Source organism: Mesocricetus auratus, unplaced genomic scaffold (genome assembly GCF_017639785.1).
Source record: "Mesocricetus auratus isolate SY011 unplaced genomic scaffold, BCM_Maur_2.0 Super-Scaffold_100009, whole genome shotgun sequence".
Classification (NCBI taxonomy): Eukaryota; Metazoa; Chordata; class Mammalia; order Rodentia; family Cricetidae; genus Mesocricetus; species Mesocricetus auratus.
In genome coordinates this window covers 19,499,641-19,526,252 of record NW_024429193.1, presented here as the reverse complement: position 1 = coordinate 19,526,252, position 26,612 = coordinate 19,499,641, and the positions used below count along the sequence as shown (strand labels likewise).

Sequence of the window (26,612 nt, the reverse complement as noted above, 5' to 3'; positions counted from 1 at the left end):
ATTAATTTTATATTTGTCCTCTATAGCATTGATATATAAAACATTAATAGTTTCTTGTGAATTTAAAAACTATGTGGATATTTTTCTATTTGATTTAATATATTTAATATATAATTTGACTTCATAATGAATGAAGGTCTTCTAAACTCTGAGCTTTCTGAGTGTATGACTTAAATGTATATAAACATTTGTGGAAATCGCAATTGAATTAGGTCTTTATAATCCCTTAGAGTATATTTTATGGAATTTTTTTGTTTGTTTGATTTTTTGGAGACAGGTTTTTCCTGTGAAACAGTCATAGCTGTCTTGGAACTCTCTGTAGACTAGGTGGTTTCAAACTCACAGAAATCCTCCAGCCTCTGCCTCCCTCCCAAAGGCTGGGAATAAAGGCATGTGCCACCACTGCCCGGCGGTTTATGGGGTTTGGATGAGCAGTTGTGAGCACTAGAGCCTACTTATCAGGCCAAGGTTACCTGATGTGGCCGAGGAGAAATGAGTCTTAACCAGGCCATGATGGAGGAAGTCTCAGCAAGACTGAGGCTGAGACAAGTTTATTGTAAGCACTCGGACCTTTTATAGCCTTATCAGAAACAATATTATAGTGGTGGCTGGGATCAATACAGTAGTAGTTGCCAGGATACAATGGTATACACAAGTTTAATGTCTGAGACTAGTTGTCTCAATTATCAAACTTCTATATGCTTCGCTGGCTTCTAGGGAACACAGAGAATCACGAGGTGTCCTGAATATTTCCGTGCCTGAGGGCATGTCTTGATTTCTCAGAAACAGAACGGCACACTGCCCCAGGAGTCACGGAATGTCTTTAGGCATGCCTCTCAAGACAGCTAGATCGGGGCAACTCCATGGTTCCCTGAAAGCACTGGCTTTAGTTATTTCTGTGTTTGGTATGGAATCTTGTGCTGTTCTTAAAGTCTACTTCCAGTGGAATGGATACCATAGCTCCTGTAGGCTTTATGTGACACAAATGCAAACACTCATGCTGACTTAGCATTCACATTTGATGGCACATGTGCCACACTTATTCCTTCATGTGTCTTTCTAAGTCAAGTGAAACCTTGTAGGTAGCATGTCATTTCATCTTATATCTATGTTTAGTCTTTATAAACCTTAAAATGGAAGAGTTTAATATTACATTTTCATTCAAAGATATTTGACAGATAAGCTCTTTTTCTTATGTTTCTCAAATGCTTAACATGTCCTTTGCATCTTTCTTTCTCTCCTATTTTTCATTTGTGGCTAAACAGTGTACATTGGAAGTTATGGCTCCATTATTACTATTTTTTATTCATGGTAGCAATGACTTCTGTGTTTTCTATATATTTTCTAATGATCTATTTATATATTTACTTATTATATATATAGTGTTCTGCCTGCATGTATGCATGCACACCAAAAGAGGGCGCCAGATCTCATTATAAATGGATGTGAGCCACCATGTGGTGGCTGGGAATTGACATCAGTACCTCTGCGGAAGCATCCAGTGCTAACCATTATGCCATCTCTCCAACCCGAGCTTTCTATATTTAATGATGTTAATTATTGTACCTTTGCTTCCCAATCTAGGACTCCTTCAAGCTTTGTGTGTGTGTGTGCCTGTGTGTGTGTGTGTGTGTGTGTGTGTGTGTGTGTGTGTGGTGTTTCTGTGTATATATTGTGGTGATGTGGTTCTTCTGTTCTTGATTTATTTCTCTATTTCTGAATGATAAGTTCCCTGTTTCATTTCCTTAAGAGGAATTGTTGTTTCATTTCCTCTAAGACCTTGGTATACCGTACTCTCTGCTCTTTGCCTGTTGAGAATTTGCTCAGTTTCTTTGAGATTTCTCAGAGTGTGACTTAATACTTTCTCTTTGTCTTGGATTTTGAGCTTTTGAGTATAAAATACCTCCAAGAAGACCGTTTGTCTGGATACAACTAAGGCCTTTTGTATTTTGTGGACCTAGATGTCTATATTTTTTCCATAGTTTGATAGGTTTCTGAAGCCTTTTTTCTTCCCCTTTATTTTTGAAACTTTAGTAATGAGAATATTTACTCAATGGTATCTCATAAGAATGTCTTCATCATTTTCTTGTGTTAATTTATTAATTCCTAAGGATTATAACTCAAGACCCTGTCACCTACCAAATATCTCACTTACTAATTTTCTACTTGGGAGTTAAGATTTGAGAGTGGGTCAAGATTAGATATGTGGAAAATTAATTTTTCTAGAGTACTTGAGAGTCTGTATTGGTTCCAAAGAGTCACTTTCAAGAATTAAGGAGATATTCACTACATAATCTAGACCTCTACTTTAAGCAAACTGGCTCCATATTTTTATATATAACACATGTGTGTTAGTATACAATTACATTATAAAAATAAGCTTCATTGCTTAAAGATGAAAGAGGAAAAATTTAAAGCTACCTGTATAGAAAAGGCAGTTTTATTGAATTAAGAGGAAACTGACAATAAGTCTTAATTAACTTAATTATTTGCAAAAAGAATAAAACCTATCACAAATATGCATGATATTTGTAATATCATTCATAATGGTACTTATTATAACACTTGACTGTAGGAAGACCTGTGAGTTGCTGTTATTCTTATTACTTTTAGCTCATGATTGCATCAGTTCATTTCTACCTTATAAGTATTGACTCAGTTGAACTACACTCTGAAAATGTGAAGCAAAAAATATGTTCTTTAATGTGTATAGCATTCTGGTAAGGAAAATATATAAATATTTTAATTATAATAAGATACTTTGAGTTTTGGGAATAGGTGAAGTGTACAAAGGTATATGGTGTAAGGAGTTGGTCAAAATGAATCTATAAAATTTGACAGTATTTTTTGTAAAATATGAAAATGTTATGGGTCTTTTCTTTTTAGAGAAGCCAAAAAAACATGATATAGAAAAATGAAATGGTATATGCAAACTCATTAAGTCACCAAAATATACAAAATTCTTGGAAAACTGCTATTTTCCTTTGTAACTAAAATACAATAAATGGGTGAGTATTGGACCTGTAGGTGTATAAGAATACAGAGTGTTAAAATACTATTTTTCTCTTCTCTGAACTATAGGCACTGAAGATTCCTTTTCTTGCTAGATATAAGATTGTTACTAGGCATCAGAAAAAATGTTGGGAATTATAGCAACATTAATCTAATTAAATTTAATTTAAGATTTTAATATGCTAAATATGGCTCTTCTTTATAGTTTTCTCCTAAGTTGCAAATAAGAATTATAAAACATACACATACACACATAAGATTTTGATATTGGATAAAAGATAATTCTAAGATTTTCCTCCCTCAATATATGTATTAATCTCTGCAGAAATGTTTTATTAATGTATTTATTTTAAAATTTGACAAATTTGCTATTAAAAGTGCAATCTGCTTTAAAGTATGTAGGTCAGTATTTCATATCCCTTGGAAATGTGTCTTGTAGTTTTGCTTTTAGGATTTGCACTTCAATCATAAAAACCATCACATATTGCTTAAAGAGAGTTCTTATATTCTACCTGTCATTCATTGTTATAAGAAGAACATATGTAACTCTCCAAGGACTCTGGCCTTCCTTTACTTCTCCCTCATTTGTGCTTATAGAATCTGGGTTTTACTAGTCCTTCAACTTTACAATTTTCTTCATTTTGTGGAGATTAAGTCTGTAGTTGAAAATATAATCTTAGCCTGTCATTATGGAAATTCTTCTCCAGTCCACAGTGTGATATGCTGTGTGTTGTGTTGAGAAGTTTTTTGTAATGTTTTTATTTAAATTAGAAACATGAATGCTTCACATGACAGTCCCAGCTCCCTCTCCCACCCCTCCTCCCTTGTCCCTCCACTAGCCCCCCAACCCCTACCCAATCACCAAATCATTTCCCAGAGAGAGTGAGGCCCTTCTTGTGGGATCTCTAAAGTCTGTCATTTTATCCAGGGCAGGACCTAGGCCCTTCCCCATGTGTCCAGGATGAGAGAGCATTCCTCTATTTAGAATGGGCTCCCAAAGATCAATCATACACCATGGTAAACACTGATCTACTACCCAAGGTCCCTGTGATTTCTGTGGCCTCCTCACTGACACTACATTCATGGAGTCTGGATCAGTCCCCTGTTGGCCTCTCAGGCATCAGTCTGGGATTCAAGAGCTCCCCTTATCTGGCCAGCTGTCTTTGTGGGTTTCATCATCATGGTCTTGACCCCTTTGCTCATCACTCCTCCATCTCTGTTACTGGGTTCCAGGAGTTCAGTTCAATGTTTAGATGTGCATCTCTGTCTCTGCTTCCATCAGTCACTGGATGAAAGTTCTAGGATGGCATTTAAGGTAGTCATCAACCCTATCATCAAAGAGGGGCTATTAGTGTAGCCTCTCCACTATTGCTTAGTTTGCCAGTTGGTGTTATCCTTGTAGATCTCTGGAGATCTCACTAGTGTCAGCTCTCTCCTCAAGCCTATAATGACTCGATCTATTATGGTATCTCTCATCCGGCTCTCCTCTATTCTTACCTCAACCTTCCCATTCCCCCATGCCTTCTTCTCCCCCTCCTCTTACCCACTTCTCTTTTTCCTGGTTCCCTCTCCCCCCCATGTTCCCAATCTGTTCAGGAGATCTTGCCTCATTCCACTTCTCTGGGGCATCATGCATCTCTCTTGGGAACCTCCCTGTTTCCCAGACTCAGTGGCACTGGGATTGTAGGCTGACACTCCCCTGATCCATATCTAAAATCCATATATGAGTGAGTACCTACCATGTTTGTCTTTTTGGGTCTGGGTTACATCACTCAGGATGATTTCCTCTAGTGCCATCCATTTGCCTTAAAATTTCAAGATTCCAGTGTTTTTTTCCTGCTGAGTAGTACTCCATTGTGTAAATGTACCACATTTTCTCTATCCACTCTTCAGTTATGGGGCATCTAGGTTGCTTACAGGATCTAGCTATTTATACATATAAAGCTGCTATGGACATAGTGGAACAGACATCCTTGTTGTGTGAATGGACGTCTTTTAGGTATATGCCTGAGAGTGGAATTGCTGGGTCTTGTGGTAGACTGAGACTCATTTTCCTGAGGAATCTCCATACTGATTTTCATAGTGGCTGTACAAGTTGGCACTCCCACCAGCAGTGGAGGAGTGTTCCCCTTTCTCCACATCCTCTCCAGCACAAACTGTCATTGGTGTTTTTGATTTTAGCCATTCTCACAGGAATAAGATGATATCTCAGGGTTGCTTTGATTTGCATTTGCCTAATGGCTAATTATGTTGAACACTTTCTCAAGTGTCTATCTGCCATTTTATACTCTTCTATTGAGAATTCTCTATTTAGTTCCCCCACTTTTGGATCCTTTGGTGTTTTGGGGACTTGCTTCTTAAGTTCTTTGTAAATTTTGGAGATCAGCCCTCTGTCAGATGCAGGGTTAGTGAATATCTTTTCCCAATCTGTGGGGTGGGGTGTCTTTTTGTCTTGCTGACTGTGTCCTTTGCCTTACAGAAGCTTCTCAATTTCAGGAGTCCCATTTATTAATTGTCTATCTCAGTGTTTGTGCTACTGGTGTTATGTTCAGGAAGCAGTCTCCTGTACTGATTCGTTAAAGGGTACCACCCACTTTCTCTTCTAAGAGGTTCAGCGTGGCTGGGTTTATGTTGAGGTCTTTGATCCATTTGGACTTAAATTTTGTGCATGGCAATAGACATGTATCTCTCTTCAGTCTTTTACATGACAATATCCAGTTATGCCAGCACCATTTGTTGAAGATGCTATCTTTTTTTCATTGTATAACTTTAGCTTCTTTGTCAAAAGTCAGGTATTCATAGGTTTGTGGATTAATCTCAGGGATTTCAATTCAATTCCATTGGTCTACCTCTCTATTTTTGTGCCAATACCAAGCTGTTGTGCCTGTGGAGGTTGGGACCCCCCACTTACCTATTATCTGAATTTTGAGCAGCTTTGGATCTCTGCAATGGTCTTCCTCTGCTATAAGAAGCATCTTTGATGAGGTGTGAGATCTACATGAATGGGTGAATGTGTATAAGAGATTTAGAAATTGTATTGTTTAAGGACAAAGGTAGTAGCATATTTTCTTCTAAGGTCTATGACCTCTCCTGCCACTAGTTTGTATTCTGGGTTTACAGTGTCAGGAATGAATTTGCTCCTATTGAGTGGCCTTAAGTTAGACAGCTATTAGTTACAAGGCAAAAGGCCAGCATTTTACCAGTGGTGATGTCTTTCTAGGCCAGTTATTCTCATGGCTATTATTCTATTGATGAATGAAAATATATTACATGTCCACAATGGAATTCTATTCAGCAATAAAGAAATATGAAATTATGAAATTTGTATATAAATGCATGGAAGTAAAAAATATACTGAATATGTTAACTCAGATTTGGAACGACAAATGATGCATGTTCTCTCTTGTATGTGGATCTCTGATCTAAAGCTTTAGATTCAGGTATGTTGTAGAGAGAAGCCTTTTCCTTGCCAGCAGCTTTGGTTTTCCCCACCAGTCGCCTGGGCTCTGTCGCATTGTAGTCCCCAAATAACAAACAAGACGCTGTATTAATTATGAACCTGGTCAACAGTTCTTTATTGACATATACACAGGACTTCCCCATCAGTATGTAACCATAAAAGCTGGAAAGATGAAAGGGACTGTGAAAGGAAAGGAAAAAAAAAGAGCTCTAGAGAAGGGAAAGTGAGACACAGATGCTATGAAAGGGGAAATGAGAAAAGCAGGATGGAGAGTATTAACTGAGATGTGGGGAAGGGAGGGTAATACAGGAAAACAGGGAAGAAGGAGAGATGAATACTACTTAAGGATGTTTGAAAATGCCATAGGGAATTATTATTTTACAAGTTTACTTAAATACATATATACAGTGTGTGTGTGCATGCATACAAATTATAGTTTACATTGAGTTATAGTACAAGAAGTGATAATGCTTCCCTAAGGAGCCATAGACTATTTTATACACACCCTTGACTTGAGAATGAGGAATGTCTCTTTGAATTGTTGCTCAGAAGAGTCCAAGAGACACTCTAAACCATATAGGCTTTTGCCATTGCCCTTGGTTGCCTTTCTGAGCTTGAAGGTAAGTCCATGTCACTGGAATGAAGCACACTCTGAACATAGGCCTGGAGGAATTCAATTAGAGCTGACCTGGAGGTGTCATCCATGAGGACTAGCTGTCATAGTATAAGGTTCTATGCAAGCAGCCAAGGAAGAAAAGCAATCAATACATAGTAATGGATTTTTATATCTGGTTTTCATAATTCATTTTTTTTACTTTCATAGCCTCATAAACTTTGGTTTATCAACTACAAACCTTACTTGTAAAATGAGGTATGTGGATTAGGATCTTTGTTGGAGGCTGGCCAGTGTTAATAGATATAGTGAGGAAAGCAGTTTTTTAAAAATGAACTTTCAGTACCTAAATCTTAGAAATGTTCTTCTCTGCAAAATCCTAAAAAGAGACTTTTTGAATTTTTGATGATAAAAACGAAACTTGTCTAGGAAGTGCTACTCTTTTAACCCTCTTTTACCTTATTGTGCCCAGTTCCAATGATGGAGCCCCTCATGATAGGTGCACTCTGTTTTTAAACAATTTCTTACATTCTAACTGGACATTCATATTTGTATTTGGTGTAGTGTGGTTTCACTGACACTGGTTGGCATTAATATGACCTGTTCCTTCCTGGGACAGTTGGAATTTTGGCCACGTTAATTTTCAACAATTTCACTCCAATAACAAGAAAGGCAGGAAAGATCTTAAAATAATACATTCTTCTAAGTGTTGTTTTTTGATTTGTCTTTCTTTTTTCTTCCTTTACATCTTTTCATATCTTTCAAAGTCTAAAACTAGTTAGAAGGAAGATCTAGTCTCAGGATCATAAATCCATAGTCATCCATATGGTGTAAATATGAAGTGGAATAACCCATGCCTGGCTAGGGTGGTTTCAACATGAGTGAGCACCTGCATTGTTGTCTTCCCTTAAGCTGTGGTTCTGCTTACCTGGTGTGTCAGAGGCGGCTGTTTTCAGCAACAGTCGTTTAGAACACTGGATCTTGAAGTTGAATTTTTCCATTATTTTGTGTAATAATTACTGATCAGGGATGGTCTTTGGCTTTTGAATAGCTCGGGCTGCCTACCAACTCTTCTTCAATTCGTATATTGTTACTCGTGTCTTTAATGACTTGCTCACATGGATAGAAAATGTTGCCCTACAGGCCAATTAACTACCTCTTGTGTCAGCTATCCTATAGTCTTATAACATAATCCATTTAATATCTTAGAAAACAGTAATTTCATGATAACTGACCCTGATATAATATTAAAACCTAACTATCTTGACCCTGTGTCATGTTGAAGAGTCATTGTCATTACAGTGTATAAAAACAATAATATTACATGCATATGCTTTACTGAGCTTCCTTATTCTGGGCAGGCATTACAGAAAATATTAACGCATTGAATATGTAATTTGGAAATCTAGCCAAAAACAATTTAGAGAAAAAGATTAAATGCTAATTTCTAGCACCAAGTATGAAATATATTTATTACACCACTCTGAAGTATCTCATACATTAGAGGAAGAAGAGTCATAGCTAACTGGAAGCTTCAGGCTGCTGAGGGACCTTGTGTCAAGGTAGTAAATGACATATGTGAGGACGGTACCCAAGATATCCAGTGGCCCATATGTATGTGCATATGTGCACAGCTGCTAAATTATTCAAAATAATGAATTAAATATCAATGAGGAAATAAAATCATAATTTGTCCAAAATAACTTTAGTATTATTAATATTAAAAAGAAAAAATATAAAAAATGGAGACTGAGTAATGGGGATACCAGGTTAGAGTCTCATATGACAGTTTAATGAAGACTAAACGTATGGGCAGCTGTGTGCTTTGGGAAAACAAACCTGGAGTTAGTCATTACAGCAACAACAACAAAAACAAATTTATACCAAATGTTATGTACTAGTTACCAATAAGTTAGTTTTATCCAGGTATCTTGAATTTTGAGTACATTTCAATAAGGTGAAAGATCTTTCCAGCAAAATTGAAGCATTTGTTTTGAAAGTTCCAGTGACTATTGATTTATGACTGTAAATCAAAACTATTCACTTTATAAGACTAAAAGCTGAAATGTTGTTATGGGGTGTCTATATAGCCTATACTTCATTTTAGAAGCTGTGTCAATCATACTTAGAACATCAATAGGGAAATCCTTGATGCTTTCTCTGATTGTTTTCTTATCATTGGTGGGAGGTTGCTTTTAAGGTTGCATTATGGGTTTCTCCCTACAAACTTACTTATAATAAAACAAATGACTCTAATGCACTAATTTTGGAAAGCATCAGCAACGTGAGATTTCCTCAGATGTTAAAGTATATTGTAACAGAATAGGTTATTACTCCAGTTCAGGTTCGGAAATGCCACCACAGTGATTGTTTTCAGGGTTTGCTTTAGAACCAGCACGTAGAACTCAGTGATATGCCACCATTAACTCCAGTTTCTCCTTCTCAGTGGTGGTCAATTTCAAGCTGAGTTTTGAAGTTATTATCATCTGTGCTGTTGTCACGTGTCTGAGCATGTCTAGAGAAGATAACTGCCCTATCCATAGTCAGTTGCGCACTGACCTTCTTAGTCTAAGCAGTCATGTTCTCCTGAGAACTAACCTTCAAATTCCTTCTCTTTGACCTTATACATCTCTATTCCCCTCTTAAAAGATTATTATTTAAGAGTCTTTACTCTAGCATTAAAAATATTATACAACTTTTAAAAATGTTCATACAGTGCTACATAGGTAAAACTTTATACCTCATCTCATGTGACCAGTCATAATCAAAAGTCAGTCACACTAAAGATACTGTCTAAGATTGCTTGTAGGATGCATGTGTAAAGTATGTATGAGAAATGTTAGACTTGGGTCTTATATCCAAGGTTTCTCATTACCCACATTCAGAAACAGTCCCAAACTCTTCCCCTCACTTCCCTCAAGAGAAATCACAGATGCTGTTTTTCACAAGTATTTTGGATAAAGGATACTTTCTATTACTACCTTATGTCATAGATGTTTATAAACATGTTTTAGATTGCTTACTCTTTTTATTTCATCTTGAAGTATTTAATTGGTAGAAAAATAGATGTGCTTACTTTTGAATCTTTTGTTTTGAAAATATTGAAAAGAAACTTGGAAATTCCTAGTGAATAATTTAACCTTAAAGATTTCTTATGACATAAAATGGAAATTTATCATTTTCTCAATATCATTTTCTCATTCAAGTGTCTTATGATAATCAAAATCATTGAAATAGTCTTTAGTGTCTGATATGTAATATAGTACCAGAAACAGCAACAATAAAAACCATGGTGTGTTAGGTATCTGTCTGCCTGCCTGTCTGCCTGCCTACCTGCCTACCTACCTGTATCATCTATCTAACTTTTTTTTTGCAACAGGTCTGTATGAAGCCCGGGCTGGACATGAATACAAGGTCCTGCTATGTCTACCTCCTGAGTGCTGGGAGTACAGACACATGACACCATGCCCAGCTTAGTTTTTATATTTAATGTTACAAAGAAAATGATTTCCCTATTTTAGTTTTTAGGAATACAACATTTTTTGAGTACAGTTTAAAACTGCTATTTAGGGTTTTCTTTGTACCTAGCTACTTGTTTACTAGTTCAAAGCAACTACCCAAAGAGGTGGAAGCCATCAGAAGAGTGTCTTAAAGATATAGATCCTGAAACACAGTCCATGTAATGACAAAGAAAGCTTTTAGCATTATGCAGCCCAATACATGTGAAGGCCACATGTCACCTGATGGGCTATTTAAAACAATGTTAGCCAGAATGATTGCTCATGCCTCTGATCTTAACAATCAGGAGTCTGAAGTAGGAGACTCGTCACAATTTCAATGTTAGTTTGGACCTCTCCACAGAGAGCTCTAGGTTAGCCTGGGCTATAATGTAAGATACTCTGTAAAACAACAAATATATCTCGAACAAAACAATGATTAACAAAAATGTTTATTGAGGTTCTTCTTTATATGGTGTAAAATTATGTTTCTGTTAATAATGTTTCTATATGTATAAATCTTATATTTTAATTTATATCATAAAATGATAGAAGGGGGATGTCAGATATGCAGATGCTTGTTCAGAGGCACAATTGTTTTCCTTATAGGAAACCTTGGATACATTTAACTTCATCTAAAAACATAAAGCTTGTGTATGAATCTCATAAGAATATTATGTACTTACTATTTGTTACTGTTGCTTGTGTAATTCACATGAGAAAATTAGTTCCATTAGTTTTCACTCACATCTGTCTTTAAAGTATAGTTCATGTTTATGGCATGGGCTAGCAGAACAGAATATTTGAGATGGTTACTACAAAATATGATTTGCTTTTCTGATGCAATCTTTTGATTATATTTTGTGACAATTGGATCCACGTTTAGGAAAACTGAACATAAGAGGCAGGGTGGAGAGTCTATAGTTTGGTCTTATTACAGCCATTAACTGCAGTCAAGGTGCCTTTCAGGGAGAAAGGATGATAGATAGGCTGCGTTCTCATGCTCACACTCGCTGTCATGGAGAACAAAAGTCAGGTAGGCAAAAGGCAGCAGAAGACAGAGTGCAGTGGGATGCAGGTGCAGCATTGCCAGAGAAGAGGAAGATGAATGTTCCCATTGTCACTGCTCCTTGAATTTCCTTAGTCATTAGTGTGACAGATCCATAATTGATGACATGACATGAGACCTGTTGAGAAGCTTCTTTCCCCTCCTTTGAAGTCACCCTGTGTCCAGTATCCAGTGCATGGTTATTCAGTGTGTCACTACATCTGCTCTCATGTCTTAATCCAAGATATCTCAGTGATGACAGAAAATCACACCACTTGTAAGAAGGGAAGATGGTATTAAAATTTCATAGCTGTGTTAACTGCAATTCTCAGCAGTGGTGTATTATGTAATAATAGACAAGGTCAAGAATAAATTTATCAGACTAAGAGAAAATAGTATAATTTGAGCTCTCAAATGCTGCAAAAGAATGCTTTGCCCTCCAAGGATGATCTTTTGCTCATGTGCCTTTTCCAGTTGGAGTTTTTACATCATAGTTTCAAAGTTCTAATTCAAGAAATGCACCATATGGATCATTTGGATAGATTATTTAAACAAAATTCATTATCAAATTCAGTAAATGTCCAAATCATGACTAGCTATTCTTTATTCTGTTTTAATAATTGCCCGAAGATTATTGACTCTTTCTGTAGCTACTGGAATATATTTGATTTTATTTATATACTTAGGTTTATAATTTATCAGTATTATTCATCAGAGAATTTATTAAGAAAATCACTATAATAAATCACAATGGTACAATATCTGTAACATTATAATGCATATATTGTAAAAATTTTAATATGAATCCAAAATGTTCCCAACAATTTAATGAAGTGTGTTTGTCTTGAATAAGTTTTTTTTTGAATTGTTATAGTAGATACCTTTGGTGACTAGTTAATGCCAACTTGACACAGCTAGAGGTACTTGAAACGGAGGAACTCCAACTGAAAATGCCTCCATTAGATATTGCTGTAAGCAATTTTTTTATTATGGATTTATGGGGGAGTGCCCAGAGCAGTGTAGGTGATGCCATCCCTGGAGGGGTGGTCCTGGGTTCTATAAGGAAGCAGGCTGAGCAAGAAATCTTGAGCAAGCAGCAACCCTCCATAGCCTCTGTTCTGCCTCCAGGTTCCTGCCCTGTTTGAGTTCCTGTCCTGACTTTCTTCAGTGTTGAATAGTGGAAGTTTAATTCAAACAAACTCTCTCCTTCCCAAGTTGGTTTTGATCATGGTGTTTCATCACAGCAATGGGAAACCTAACTAAAACATTATCTTTTTCTATTTGAGTTGAAAGAACAAAATAGAACAATATTAAAGTGTACTTTACAGAACAATTATTTGTAATGAGAGGCTCTCCATTTTATGAATAGATCCAACTTGTTATCTAGTAAATTTGGCTCCAGAACATATAGACTTTCTTTCATATAGCTCTTTTAAAATGTATAAACTGTTACTATTATAATTACTTCATGCTGAAGCTTGATGCAATGAGCTTTCAAAGAGAAAATTTCCCTTTTTTATTTAAATTAGAAAGAATCTTATTTTATATATCAATCCCAGTTCCCTCTCCCTCCCATTCTCCCATGCTCCTCACTGACCCCCATCCCATCCCTCTTCTGTTTCATAGAAAGGGTGAGGCTTTCTATATGGGATCATCATTTGGGGCAGGGCCTATGTCCTCCCCCAGTGTCTAGGTTGAGACAGTATCCCTCTATGTGGAATGGGTTCCCAATGTCCGTTTATACACGAAGTATAAATTCTGTTCCATTATCAGGGACCCCATAGACTGTCCAGGCCTCCTAACTGACAACCAAGTGCAGGGGGCCTGGTTCTGTCCTATGCTGGCTTCCAAGCTGTCATTCTGGGGTCCATGAGCTCCCCCTTGTTCAGGTCAGCTGTTTCTTGGTTTTCCCCAGCATGATCTTGACCCATTTGCTCATCATTCTTCCCTCTCTGCAACTGGATTCCAGGAATTTGTCTCAGTACTTAGCTGTGGGTCTCTCCTTCTGCTTCCATCAGCTACTGGATGAAAGCTCTAGGATGGCATATAAGGTAGGCATTAATATCATTATAGGGGAAGGGCATTTATAGCCTCTCCACTATGACTTACATACTTAGTTGGGGTTGTCCTTGTAGATTTCCGGACATTCTCTAGTGCCAGATTTCTCTTTAAAACTATAATGGCTCCCTCGCTCTATTAAGGTATCTCTTTTCTTGCACTCCTTTATTCATCCCCCAACTTAATCTTCTTGGTCCCTCATGTCCTCCTCTCTCCTCCTTTTCCCCCTTTCTCTTTCTCTTAACTCCCCCTCCCCTCCCCTCATGCTAATAATTTTATCAGGAATTCTGGGGGACCATGTATGTCTCTCTTAGGGTTCTTTGTTTCCTAGCTTTTCTGGAGGTGTGAGTTGTAGGCTGGTATTCCTTTGCTCTATGTCTAATATCCATATGTGAGTGAGTACATACCATGTTCATCTTTTTGTGACTGGGTTACCTCACTTAGGATGGTTTCTTCTAGTTCCATCCATATGCCTGTGAATCTCAATATTCCATTGTTTTATGTTTTTCCACTGAGTAATACTCCATTGTACAAATGTAACATATTTTCTGTATCCATTCTTTAGTTGAGGGACATCTAGGTTGTTCCCAGGTGTTGGCTATTATGAATAATGCTGCTATGAACATAGTTGAACAGATGTCCTTGTTATATGAATATGCATCCTTTGGGTATATGTCTAAGAGTGGAATTGATGGATCTTGAGGTAGACTTATTCCAAATTTCCTGAGGAATCTCCATACTGATTTCCAAAATGACTATACAAGTTGGCATTCCCACCAGCAGTGGAGGAGTGTTCCCCTTTCTCCACATCCTCTCCAGCATAAATATCATTGGCATTTTTGATTTTAGCAGTTCTGACAGGAGTAAGATGGTATCTCAGAGTTGTTTTGATTTGTATTCCTCTGATTTCTAAGGATGTTGAGCACTTTTGAATTTGTCAATAAAGAAAAATAAAGGTCAGTCAGATGATGATGTTATAGTCACTTTATAGCATCCCTCCACTTCTGCATCCTTGTTCTCCAGACTATACTAGCATATATGATTCTACTAGTTATGTCATTTTTTAATTTTTAAATTTAAATTAAAAACAAGGTTGCTTTACATGTCAATCCCAGGTCCCTCTCCCTTTCCCTCCCCTCCTTCCATGCCTTCCCACCAACCCCATCTAACCCCCTCTCCCAATCCCCACTCCTTTCCCAAGAGAGGGTGAGGCCCTCCATGGGGGTGTCCATAGTCTGTCATTTCATCCAGGACAGGGCCTAGACCCTCCTCCAAGAGTCCAGACTGAGAGAGCATCTCTCATTGTGGGATGGGCAACCAAAGTTCATTTGTATACCTGGATAAATACTGATCTACTACCCAAGGCCCCTTAAGGAAGCATTTTAAGTCACATGTTTTATACATAATATTTACTCAGTAATATACGGCATAGAAGACCAAAGCATATGTCATGCACGTAACTTTTAAAGTCCTAAGTATCATAGACCATGTCACAAGGGACAACATGAGGCAGAGGATGCTGCTTGAAAAAGTTCCAGAGAAGCTTCACCAGGGAATTTGGTCACTGACATGCTGGCTGCTGCTTTTAGGAGCAGTTGTTTATATAATGGGGAATATTTTGCTTAGGCAGCCCCTAGGGAAATATATTCATGTTCTGGAGAGAAAAATTTGAAGACAGTGGGATTATAGCCTTATAGGAGAGTCACAGAAGGAAGATTCTTCCTTGTGCCCCAAAAGATTGTGGGACCAACAGGGTAGATTCTGAGAAATTTCATGCTTAGCTCTGGATACAAGACGTTACTAGTATTTCCTTTGATGGAATAAGAATAGTGTGGGTTAATGGAAAAAGAATGAGATATTGGGATCTTCTTTTCTGAGAGCATATGAAAAGAACAGGCCTCTACTATAAAACTGAGGAACAGAAAAATGGTATAATTAGTTAAAGGGTTATTATGACATATTTTGTGTAGCTTGTATTTTAGAAAACATCAAATGATTCCACACATAACTTTGTTAAGGTAAAAATAATTTCAAACTTTCTAACATATTGTAACTGCATGAGCAACCCGTGTAGACACAAGCTATAAAAACAGAAGGTCTATGCTTTGCAGACCATGAGAAATTTGTAACTTCCTGATTGACAGATGCTCTCTGAAGATGTTTCAGATAAGATTGTTTTGTACTTTGCTTTTTCACCTTCAATGAAATTAAAAAGAGATCTGATGCTTGCCAAATTATTTATGTAGTCAATATGCTATATAAATAGAGTCTCAGAGAGAAGGAGAGAGAGAGAGAGAGAGGGAGAGAGAGAGAGAAGACAGAAAGAGAGAGAGAGAGAGAGAGAGAGAGAGAGAGAGAGAGAGAGAGAGAGAGAGAGAGAGAGAGAACACTCTTGAACCATTACATGTAGCTTGCTCATTTCTTGCTCTCCTGCTGACCCTACACCTCCTCTTTGGACCAGAACCTGGTTGAAGTTGTAAGTTGGCAGCTAAGACCATGCACTTAGATTTTTCTGCCACAGGTTGTGTAGTATTATCTTAATATGACATCCACCTAGCTGTCCACTTACTAGAAAAGTTTCTGCAAACACATACAGATATTCTCTTCCTTGTGTGCTCTTACTTCCTTGAGATTTCTGTTTGGTATTTGTCTGCCTTTCTGTCTTCTATATTGTATCTCCCTTTGTCTTGTTTGAATATTGGTGTAGAGATACTCTACAGGTTCTGTTGTCATCTGTCTTATCATTGGTGTCCTAGCGTCATGCTTAGTTTCACACCCCTGTGTAAGATTCAAGAATTCTTAAGACACAGTATGGGAGGCTCTCTCAGCTGGGACTCTTGGGGGAGGACCTAGGCCCTGCCCTGGATGAAATGACAGTCACTGGAGATCCACCATGGAGAGCCTCACCCTCCTTGGTGACCGGAGTAGAGATTGGGTGAGGGACTGGGGGACCTGGTGGGGAGGGCGGGGGAGGAAGGGAGGGAGAGAGAGCTGGGAGGACATGTGAAACAAGAATGTTTCTAACCTAAATAAAAAATAATAATAATAAAGAAAAGAATAATTCTTATGAGTGTCTTATTTTTCTTGTCTTTTATTATGATCTTCTCCTTAATAATCTCCTGATCATAGCATTTCAAATCCCCTATTAAGTCTCCTCATTCCCCACCATCATTTCTAATTTAAAATCTTGGTGTCAGGTTACATTTCTTCTACTTTCCTGTGTCTTCAATTCTATTGACCATCAAACCCTGTGAACTTGGCATCAGCAACATTTTTTGAATTCATGCCACTTTTCTCCTCTCTCAAAGAGGCACTGATTTTTTTTTTACTTATTGCAACAAGCTTTTAAATCTGTTATTGGCTTCTCCACCTGACAGTTATCTTTCTAAGCCATTGATTTGATCATTTTATTCTTTTATGAATTCACTTTTGTGAATCTCCAGTTTTAATGGCAAAGTTCAGATTCTGTAGCCTAGACTATTACTTCATAGTCTAGTTAGCATCTATCTGTCCAGCCTCATTTCCTGATAATTTCATACAGAAGAGTACTGCTAGCCCTAGAATCTGTCTCTCTGTCTCTCTCTGTCTCTGTCTCTGTCTCTCTCTCACACACACACACACTTTTGATTACTTCCTTTAATACCTTCCTTATTTGTTTCTAACTTCTTCCCCCTTATTCAGTTTCCAAATACTAATTGTGTATTGTAATTTTTTATATTTAATTTTCCACATAAATTTACTCATGTTTTGCCTAAACTTTACACCAGATTCTTGCACTTCGTGTATTTTGAGATTTATCCACACCAAAACATGAATATTTTCATTTTTAACTTTAATTTCTCTGTCATCCAACTGTATAAATAAATCACTGCTTTTCATTCTGCTACTGAGGGACAAAATATGTTGCTACTATCTGTTATTTTTTTGTAATAAATGCTACACTGATCAGTCTTGCCATAATACCTTTGAGCATCTGTGCACAATTCATTAAGTAATTAATGAATTAGTTTCAAGTGGCTAATCAGGGACTTATGGAGGGTGATGAGAGGATGCTTCAGTGTAGACATTTGCCATCAGTTTGCAAATTTTCTTACTTGCAATGTCCTTGTATGAAGTATGACAGTGCCAGAATACCTATGATATGCTTGGTTTGGCATGTAGTTATAGAATGCAAATAAATGGAGAGAGTGGAAAGTCTGAAAAAAATCTTTCATATGTAATTTTCTGTGCAATGTCAAAGTATGATACCATTATACATAACATGGCTCTCACTAATATGCCTTTGTTGTAGGTACAAATACAAAATACTGAAAGTCAATCTATGTTGCATTACCACTGACTCACGTAAAATTATAGTACTTCTATTCCAAATGACATAAAATGAAAAGAGATAAGAAATTACAGCTAAACTCATACATTTTTCTGGTTTGTCCTGTTTTATATTATACTAAATAATATTTGTTTAAGTATTTTCACAACTGACATGTGAAATGAAAGTTGGTTGCACATTGTAGTGGTTTTTTCACTGTATTCAGTGATTGTGTTCATGTATTTATAACTAATTTTCAGCTGGGAAGTGTCTCTTTGGTTGGCTTGGGTTTTATTATTAAAATTGAAATTTGTGACTAACTGCACTTATATTAATCACTCCCACAGATGTGCTCCTGGAACCCAGATCCTCAGGATGCAGGATGAGGGCAGGACATGGGGTATTGATGACTGTAGTGGTTGCAGGGTGGGTGGTGGTGGTGGAGGTGGTGGTAGTGATGGCCATGGATGTGGTTTGGATGGTGGAAATTTTGGAAATGGTGGAATAGAACTGGAAGCAATCAGACCTTAGAAACATTCCTGTTTGAATCCCAGATCGAATATTTAATTCTTTACGCCAGTGCTTGCCTCAGTTAACTTATTGAGACCTTAGAGTTCTCCTCTGTAAAAAAGCCAATGCTTTTGATGTTCACATCACAATCCTGTGGTGACTTGTAATGCATTTCTCCAGGATCTTTTTCCTTTGATTTTTAAAATCTCATTTTGAGAATGTTGTTTTCTATGGAAGGATGGGAAAAATCTCAAACTCTAGGTTTCTGGGTCTTTTTTTTTTTTTTTTGATTTTTCGAGGCAGGGTTTCTCTGTGGCTTTGGAGGCTGTCCTGGAACTAGCTCTTGTAGGCCAGATTGGTCTCAAACTCACAGAGTTCCATCTACCTCTGCCTCCTGAGTGCTGGGATTAAAGTCATGTGCCACCATTGCCCGGTGTGTTTCTGGGTCTTGTAAACAAAAGCCAGAGAATATATGAATCCTTTAATATTCTTATTTCTACAAACATTACTGGCTTAATGGTATAAAATGCTCCCTGGGAGACATGAGCAAGTGTCTGCTTACCTTAGTGTACTGCAGCAGACCAAAGTCTGGCTTGTGAGCCAGAGTTTATTGCAATTACTTATAGGACCATGGACAAGAGGTTACCGATTGATCAAGGAAGATTCAAAAGGCAGCTGCATTGTTTACTAGCTCATCTTTTCCTACATTAGTAACAGGCCTATTGTAGTACTGCATATTAAGTAAACTAAAATTTACCTCAACCTTTCAGTCCATGAGTAGCATGTTTTCTGAGAGGATATAATGTGCTTAAATACACACACACACACACACACACACACATACACACACACACACGCATGCACACACGCACACACTTGAAAACTGGAACATCTCATAGAGAAACTTGTTAAAACCCCTTACCAAGTTCTATCAAGTCTCTTTCTTTAGTGCTCATGCTCAGGGATTTGATTTTATGGTATCATCTGATAACTTTTAGATATATGGTCCAAAGAACATTCTTTGAGAAAACTGCAAAAGCAAGAGACCTATAACTTTAATACTTTCTGAGAATTTCCTGTTCCTTAAAATGAGAAAAATCCATTGTAGTACATGGCATATATTAAGATGTTCATTGTTCTGGTGGAAGACATATTGAAATCTGAATCAAGTCTAACTCTTGATTTTGCCACTGCTGACAGAAGTGACTTTAAACAGCACATAGGTTCCCTGTGTGCAGATTTCTTATTTGTGAAATGAGATAGATAATTATAGCAATATTTTACAATTTTTAAGATTAAATGAGATAAATAATGCAAAAATTTTGGGTAAAATTTCTTACAATGTAGCTGTACTAAACCTTATGTATTTCTAACATCAACTTAAGTATTTCCTTTTACTCTTCTGGGAAGGCAATAAACCATAGTGTATTGCCATAGAAAGGAAACACACATAGAAATGAATGTATAAGTCTTGGTGTATTGTTTTACTAGTAACAAAAGTCATAGTTTATGTAGGCTGCATTATATCGTCAGTAATTTAAACAAAATATTGCATCGTAATTTTGATTGTTAACTATGTCAGATTTTACACTTACACATTCATTATATCGCAGCGGGTTTCTTATGCTCCTCTTTTGTCTGTTCTGACTGCTGTTGTAAATTCCATCAAATGATATATTACAGAAATCACTACTCTAGGCCAACAATGAAAAGACTAAAAATTATTTAGACATTGTGAATATTCAAGAAACAATCCCTTAACACACTACTGTCTTTGGCTTTAGGCAGAGTGAGAGGGAGGGAGGGAGGGGAGTGGGAGGGAGGGAGGGAGGCAGGCAGGCAGGGGAGAGGGAGGGTTGGAAATAGAACCTCTTGCTTCAGCCTTGCTACAGTGTTGCTGTACCATTCAGTCACAACCCCAGCGTGCTTGGATTTATATTTTAAGGTAATTATTTTCTTCATTGTTTTAAAAACATCATAAACTTTCAACATACAGTTTCCTTTGTTTTACATTTACATTTTCATGCAACAAGATGGTTTGCAGACATTAGGGCAAGAACTAGAGACTTAGGAACACTCTTCCATAAATGAGAGATCTCCATCAAATCCCTCCCCTCAGGGCTTAGGGAACCCAGGGGAAGAGGAGGTGGAGAGAATGTAAGAACCTGAGGGACTGGGGACACCAAGAAAACAAGGCCCTCAAATCAGCAGGAACAAAGCTCATGAACTCACAGAGACTGAGGCAGCATTCACAGGGTCTTCATAGATCTGCACCTCGTCCTCACTGTGTGTATTATTCCTACACTCAGTGTAGGAATCCTGAGTGTTCAAATGAGTGGATATCTGATTCTTGTGCCTTCTCTTGGGCTCTTTTTCTTTTCTTTGTCTTGTCCGACTCTGATGTGATAATTTTTAAACCTTATCTTATATTTTATTATTATCCCTTAGAGGCTTGTTTTTGTTTTTTTCTAGTGAGAGACAGCAAAGGAGTAGATCCAGATGGGGGGAGGTTTGGGGAAGAACTGGGTGGAAAAGGAGGTCAAATTGTAATCAGGATATATTTTGTGAAAAAAAAGTCTATTTTCAGTAAAAAGTAAAGCAAAACAGTGACAGAGGCAGATGCCATAAAAATGGTTAAGGAAAAATAATAATTTCATAGTATATAAAATATTTACAGTGATGATTAAAAACAAGATTGTTTGAAATTATCAGGAAAATAATAAATTTCAGAAGAAAAATTACTTTGTTTTAAAAAATACAATATTTTATCATTATCTATTCCATTGCACAAATACATTCCAAGATGTCTAGACCTGGAGATATGGCTCAATGGTTAGGAGCATTTACTGTATTTTCAGGAGAACCAAGTTTGGTTCCCAGTAACCACATCCAGAGACTCACTGTAATTCCAGTTTCAGAATATCTGGTGTCCTATTCTGGCTTTTTTCAGTCACCTATACAAACACCACACACACACACACACCCACACACACACCCACACACACACACACACACACACATGACACACACTCTCTCTCACTATATCTATAACTATCCATCTATCTATCATTTATCTACCTATCTATCATCTATCTATCTATAATAGGTCTAAAAATTTAAGGCTTTTAGAATTGAATTACTGATTTGAAATGTATTATTTTAAATTGATTCATTCATATGTATAGTTATGTAACTGTCTTTCAAATTTATGTTACTTTTACTGATTTGCTTTCCCTTCTTTGGTGTACTTCCTAAGAGTCTAAGAATGCTTCATATTTTCTTTCATAAAATCACATCAACAGTCACCATGGTGATTATAATGGCTGACATATGGTGTTTCTATAAATGCTCAGGTACTATAAAAAGGCCCTCACCTCCATTATCTTAGTTTATTCCCGGAAGAGTAGTAGGAGTTAGATACAATTATGATCTTATTCAGTGTGATTTAAAGTGATAGAACATTCATGTGAATGTATTTTTTAAAGTGAAAACACAAAGCCTTATTAAATAGAAACAGATTGATTTCTGGTAAAGACTTGTCTCTTGGTATTATTATCTTTATATGGCTCAACCATTGAAGACTAATACTTACAACCAAAATATAAATTTCACTTCTTCTAAAACTAATGGAATATTCCGGTTTGATAATTAAGTCACTTTAAAATTATACAAATAAAATTTAGTTATAATTTTGTGATGAGTTATTAATCAGTAATCTGTTATCAATACTTTTAGGAGTTTTTGGAAGTAAATATGAAACATTATTTATCAGAATTTTTTAATATAGCTTCTTCTAGGCTCTCAAATATATCTATGAACATAGACATATTAGAAACCTTAATGCGACTTACTAAATTTATACAAAAGTATTATAAACCTGTAAAGTTATAGTTATAGATATATTTAAAGAGAAAATGAAAAAATGATATGCCTAATAGACTAAGTCAGTTTTATGCTATTGATTGTCTTATATTTAATTTTTTCAAACACAGATAGTTTGAAAAAACTGACTATATTTCTAGCTTCATTTGTTTTGTTATATCAAAAAAGACATAAGAAAAACCACACTTTTCTACTTTTTTAATTGTGCAAAACTAGGGATGCAGATTTATATTTTCCCGTATGTAAGAGGTAATTGGAGTCATGACAGTATTTGCTGAGCGATTTTAAGATGCTGTTAAATTGTTTTTTATATGGTGGAGATCTTTTATCTTATTTTTTCCTTCTTAAATTATAAATACATATAAATTAAGGGCATTTATATCTATGAACTTAGAGAGTAGAGTTGTGGAGGTGACAGTAGCAGATGACATCACTAGAGAAGAGGAAACATGAACGATATGGACTGGAGACCTCAGCACTCAGCCTCATCAAGTGCAGCAGGATGAAGAAAGTTAGAGTACAGGGATATGTATTCAGTTTTTAATTCCAGCTAATGATGGTGACAGGCTATTATATTACTATATATTAATAAAGTGGATGTATTTCATGGTAGAGATATAAATCAAGAAATAACCCCTTTTCATTCATTATGGGAGCTGAAATATCCCCTCCATTTTGCATCGCATATCCTCTCTAATTCTTCTGTAATTTCATTGTTGTGTTTTGGTTCTAGTAATTATATGTGATGAATCATTCCATATTCCATGTCAAAATATGTGTGGGGAGCTGTCTTTGTAGGTCAGTTGCTCAACAACTACAAAGGAAAAGCTAATTTGATACATCCATCACAATACTACAAAGCTTCATCTACCAACACCCCTTCTCCCTTTGGAGATAGAGGTTCAGATTATTGGTCACAGGCTGAGAAGAATAATACTGTGATGAATTGTCATTTAAATGATATATATGTTCTGTCTCAAGTTAACAGACTATACTCCAGCTAATATCAAAGTCCTTTCAACACATGTCCATTAGGTTCAGAAAGCTTTAACACCTCAGCCTCTTTTCCTCCTCACCTACTACTTATTATGCATCTAAAGAGGACCTGTGTAGCATTTTAGGTAGACTTTTCATAAGCCTCAAATAGTCCTTATTATACCATTGAAATGGCACTAAAATCTGTCAGGCATATGGAGGGGCCAGTGCTCTGCTTGCTGGACAGACAGCTTTGTCTGAAAGGGTTATTTCAAAAACAAAATGGTGATTTGTTCACATATGTTCCAGCAGGGTTTATGAGCTGACATTAAATGAGAGTATGCAAAAACATGTTGCCACATAAGATTGTCTTCTGGAAGACTGCTTCTATCTGTGAAGTAGACTATCCTCCAAATCTGTGTGATTTGGTCTATTTTGTAAGTGAAATGATAAGACTCTTGAATTAAGTGATAACTCTATCAGTAATAGTTTACAAGTAGTCTAGTCTATAGCTCAATCCAGTAGAACAATAAAGAATACATTGCCAAAGTTATTCTGTTTTGTTTTTATGTTCTATCCATTCCCCCATCTGTCTGTCCATCTCTCTGTCCATCCATCCATCAACTTTTATATCCACCTACCTACCATTTAACCATCATTTCTCTGTCTCTGTATAATGGAATTTTATTTTGGTGGTGATGATCTCTTACAGGTCTTTTTTGATTCTATCTAAATAAAGATATGAAGTCACATTGGCTCCTGTAGAAGGGAGTCAAACAACACATTTGCTTTCCAGGTTACTTTATATTCTGTGAGCCATTGAAAGGCCCCAACAAGATTTACTTAATATGAGTTTTCTCTATTAATATTTACTATGGGAATTAGAGAGGAAGTTAATTATTTACTAAATCATTTTTCTGTCTAGGAGTTCCTCCACCATGGATTGATTTGTCAAATAAGTAGGAGAAATCTAGATGTGGCAGACCATAGCTGTGATCCCAATAATTGAGAGGCCAGCGGGCTGAATCTGAAGTTTGAGGATAGTCTCAGTACATTGTATGAACCTAACGTTTTTTTTTAATTTCTAAATTGTTATGTATTACTTTTTAATTTAAATTAAAAACTATCTTATTTTGCATATCATTCCCAGTTCCCTCTCTGTCCTGTCTTTCCACTCCACCCACCAATTCTCCATCCCATGGCCCCATCCATTCCTCAGAGAGGGTGAAGCCTTCCATTGAGGACCATCACAGTCTGTCACATCATTTGGGGAAGGATGTAACTAGGCTGAGTATCACTCCATAGGGAATGAGGTCCAAAAAGCCAGTTGATGCACTGGGGATAAATACTGGTTCCTAGGGAAATTCCTGTGAACCTACAAGAATGACCCCAATTAAGAATCTAAGCAATAGTGGAGAGGCTACCTTAAATGGCCTTCTCCTATAATGAGTATGATGACTACCTTAAATGTTATCATAGAGCCTTCATCCAGTAGCTGATGGAAGCAGATGCAGAGATTCATAGCTGAGTACTGAGCCGAACTCCTGGAATGTAGTTGTAAAGAGGGAGGAGTGATGAGCAAAGGGGTCAAGACCATCCTGGGGATATTTACAGAAACAGCTGTTCTGAGCAAGTGAGAGCTCAGGGACTCCAGTCTGACAGTTGGGAAATCAGCATAGGACTGAACCAGGCCTCCTGAATGTGGGCGACAATTGGGGGGCTTGGCTGTCTGTGAGGCCACTGGCAGTGAACCTTATGTTTTAAAAGGAGAAAGACACAGGTAGAAAAGAATAATTGGAATAAAAAATGTAGGTTTCTATTTTTAAAATGGTATATACCATAAATTGACTGATATTTTTGTTTCTTTACAGGGGCCACAGTAGGACCTACTATGTTAATGTTTAGATTTAGTGCATAGTTTCACTGTATGTATGTAGGTATGCATGTATGTATGCATGTATTGTATTCTGGTGATTTTTTAACTTAATTTCTTTTGAAGAACAATTATCTACATCCATTTCTGTGAAAGTGAAGTACTTCTTGCAGTTCAAACTCAGTCTACTGACCGTTTTCTATTCTCCATTAGACCTAGTATCCAGACATTGTTGGTATCTCTCTTCATCCAGATAACATAACTATTTTTGAGATACCCTTTGTTATGGCATGGTTTATGAAGAGGCTGGATTTTCAAGAAAACAGATGGTAGTCACTCTGAAATGTCCTGTGAGAGACAGGTGTCTATTTATAGATATGCTTTTTACCCTTGTCACCTTTTCTAACTGTATCTTAGTCCATATCTCCATATCTGTCTATAAATTAAGGTATAGCTGTATTTTATATGTATTTACACAGACACAAATTTGTCTGCTTTACCTTGTGTCTTTCAAAAGTTTTCAAGCGAATCTCATGACTTAGAACTTGAATTGTAAAACTGATTAATGTTTCATACACTGGAAGGGAATTACTAAAATTTATCAGATATTTTCTCTAAAGAACAAATTCTCAAATGTTGACAATTCCATTCATATACTGTATTTAACACTTTCACAGAATATGGAACACATTACAGCAGCCATTTGTTTATCATTTTGAAATACTGGCATGCTTATCATTAGAATGCATGCCATGGAATAACATGGAGGAAATGACACAATTTAGGTATTTTGTAGCATATACTATCATGAAAATTTCTATCTTGTAATCTCCATGTAATGCATGTGTATGTTTTTATGTAGTTTTGTTGTTCTGTGCAAGTTAGATGTCCTAAAGAAGCAAGGCTCTTAACATGTTTCTCACAATAATGTGGTAGCAGATCACACTGTTTTCCTCTGACAGTCAAACCTAAACAGAGGAGCAGATGCACATTTCTTTATTTCAGTAATTGGTTATGAAATTATACTTTTAGCTAATAATCTATTTACAAATGACAAATTATAAGTTTGAGGTGTGAATCAGAATTAGCAGAATACCATGAAAATTAATAGGCAGAGGGAAACTTGCCATCTACCTGGTAACAGTTGGATAATTGACTCTATAAAATATACTGAGAGTAGGAAAATTTGTAGTAGCATCTTGCCTTGCTAGTGAATTTGTGTTAGTTGCCACTTCCCTTTGGGTGTGACTTCAGGTATGAACAGGACTGCTTCAATGTAGAGAAGCAGGGTGTGTGCACTCTTGCTTGGGTCTTGATGAGCATCAGAGGGGCAGAGACTGCATCTTTTGGAGCAGGAACCCTGAAGTTCTTTACT

General features: G+C 36.7%; 1 protein-coding gene across 2 annotated transcripts in view; it reads left to right on the top strand.

Moving 5' to 3' along the window:
* Stpg2 (sperm tail PG-rich repeat containing 2) overlaps positions 1-26,612 on the top strand; it is a 456,622-nt gene that overhangs the window by 272,672 nt on the left and 157,338 nt on the right. The gene's annotated exons all lie outside the window — the stretch shown is intronic.